At 35.6% G+C, this 2840-nt stretch overlaps 1 non-coding gene across 1 annotated transcript; it reads left to right on the forward strand.

Annotated features, from left to right (window-relative positions):
• Positions 1–258: 258 nt before the first annotated feature.
• On the forward strand, positions 259–330 carry Trnad-guc (transfer RNA aspartic acid (anticodon GUC)). Its single transcript has one exon. It is a non-coding gene; the product is annotated as a tRNA-Asp (tRNA).
• Positions 331–2840: the final 2510 nt, after the last annotated feature.

Consider the following 2840-nt stretch of genomic DNA (forward strand, 5'->3'; position numbering starts at 1 on the left):
TATTTGCGTGAAACACGTGAGATTGTGGTTCCTAACAAGAACACAAGGGTGCGCTGTAGATGTAAAAACTGGATAAAATTGTATTTTAATGTGATAACTCGAGTGTTTTAGCTTGGGAAGATGCATAATTGTTTCAGATACGTTTCCCGAACCAATGCAACAAATTTTGCTGTAAGTGAACTAGTTTTTCACAAGTAAATTAACATTTTCTCTTAAAAGTTGTAACAAGCAAAGCCCAATTTCAAGATTTAACTCATATCCTCGGTAGTACAGTGGTCAGTATGCCCGCCTGTCACGTGGGTGACCGGGGTTCGATTCCCCGCCGAGGAGTATCTTTTTTCTGAATCAAAATTTGTTTTTATAAATGTCTACATATTTTTAAGGAATTTAGACAGTATCTTTTTCTTCATTTCCATAAACTGGTTTATATTCCAGAATAAAATTAGAATAATTGAAAATTAGTTTGTTCTTGCTACTCTTAGCAGTGTATTGGAATATAACAACTTTCCCTTAAAGTATCACTGCCGGACAGACCGACGAACAATTTTATTCCATCAAAAACATTCTGCGAAATCTAGCCAAGACTCGAAGAAGCCGTTTGTTTATCTATAAATATTAATGAAATCTCTAGACAGAGCTGTAGTAAGGCATGTGCTTTACTGTGATTTCTTTATTATTATAGTAAATAGGTAATTGTATATTATGTCTTGACCGTTCTTAACGCGTAAAAAAGTGTTCGCCTGATTAGACCTGAGAATCCCTTGCCTGCCAATCAACGAAGTAAAGGTTGTATAGATCGTTTACGTCATTTGAACTATTAACTATATGTTACTCTACAGGATATCCCACAGCCATGCAGTCATTTACTAAAATAGTCTTTCGAATATTAAAAAACTGATTTCAACCAATTCATCCTCTCGTTCATTCCATTTTGCTCTGGAGAGTAAGGTATAGTAAATTGCCGTTTGACACCGGATTCCTTACAGAATTTATCAAATGTTTCATTTACATACTCTTTGCCATTGTCACTCCTTAGTATCTTAATTTTTGCCTGTAGCTTTCTTGAATAATCATCAATGAATGTGACATAATATCTGGCACCACCGAGAGACTTTTCTTCCACAGGGCCGCATCATGCATCTGAATGTATTACCTCTAGAAGACTGAAGCCCTTGTACCAGTATGTTTGAACGGTTGTTTAGTTTGCTTCCCCTGTAGACAAGTACTGCAAGTCACATTCCTCTCTAGATCAATTTTCACATCTATTTTATTCCTTTGCCTGAAGGTTTGTTAGCCTTTGCACTATTCTTGTGGAAATTAGAATAAAAAGCCGCTGAGTCATTTACATTCTTGACATCTTGTAGAATCTTAGTTTTAACTAAATCGCCATTATCATAGGTTTGTATGATTCTGGTAGCCCTGCAAATAGAAGCGTACCCAGCCACTCATCGTCTACCTGAAATTCGTTGTTCCGGAGCTTGTGTGCACAAGTAATTACCTTATTTATATAATTTTCTACACTTCCACAGCTCTCTAAATCTGTAGTTATCAATTCTCGCAGTAAACCAACCTTCCTGGTCAAGCCGGAGTCATCAAAAGCTTTGCGCAAATAATCCCATAACTGTTCAGAAGTTCTTGCTTCCTGTATGTGAATGTTATGAATTGATAGGATCTACCAGTAATATAATTTTCGTTCTAGCTTTTGTGCCGTCGCTTTTGCTGAAGGCGGTTTCGTCATCCTGTTCTACGCATTTCCAAAGGTCTTCGCGTTCCAAGTATGTCTTTACAGCAAAACTCCAAGTAGCGTAATTTTTTCGGCCTTTAAGTTTTTCAATGTTGATCATATTTCTATTTGACGTCATGATTACTTATCAACAATATATATTTTGCTGAAAAAAGAACCCTGAAAAACGCGACCACGCAATTTCGCACAAAAAACCTAACCTAAACCTAACCTCAAAAGGTTAGGAAAAACTTCAAAATATTTTCAACCCCACCAAATTTTTTCAAAATATCAATAAAACTGTCCCTATTCTAATCTAATCGGGCGACTGGGCCCATAACCTGATGAAAACTATCGGATGATTATGGATTGACTAGTTAGATGAAGGATTATTGAAATAAAAGGACGGAGCGTAGTTTGAACGATGAGCGGTTTAATTCGAGAGACAGACAGAGGCGACATTTATAGTCATAAGTTACAAATTAGGATGCGTTCACTAATACATATATTTAAATAGGGACTGCGTTCATATTTCAACAGGTTTTTTCCTGAATTGAATTAAGTTGCCTTCGTTCATAAAATTATCGAGACGTTGTTGACGCGCGGTAGTGCCCGAGCCTATTATCGATAAATTCAGAGACATGCGCACTAGACACGTACTTTTTAACTCAGGATATTATATGTGCAGTTGTATAGAACATTATTTACCTATATTATAAAATAAAAGTACTTTTGCTATTTTTTTAAATAACTATATTTCTACTTTTCAATTGCTTTAAAATGATTATTAAATCAAAAAAAAGGTCTGATGTAACATTCCAATTCTAGAGTTGAAAACAGTGAGTTAATTCAAAGTATAGTATAAATAATTTGTTTTATAATTATCCTTGGATAATATAAGTCGATTTCGATTCAATTTCGATCGGTCTTGAGTTTCCCGCTTTACTTCGTTCCACGTCATGCCGATGCCCGTCGTTTCCGTCACTCCACACAGTGTTTTTTAGACCCTTAAAAATTTCCCTACTCAGATTATCGCAGTAATCGATCAATCTAACCATTCTAAATGCCCGACAAGAACACCCGAGTGACAGTTCTAAATAGTTTATTTTATAAAAAA

Source organism: Spodoptera frugiperda, chromosome 25 (genome assembly GCF_023101765.2).
Source record: "Spodoptera frugiperda isolate SF20-4 chromosome 25, AGI-APGP_CSIRO_Sfru_2.0, whole genome shotgun sequence".
Taxonomy (NCBI): Eukaryota; Metazoa; Arthropoda; class Insecta; order Lepidoptera; family Noctuidae; genus Spodoptera; species Spodoptera frugiperda.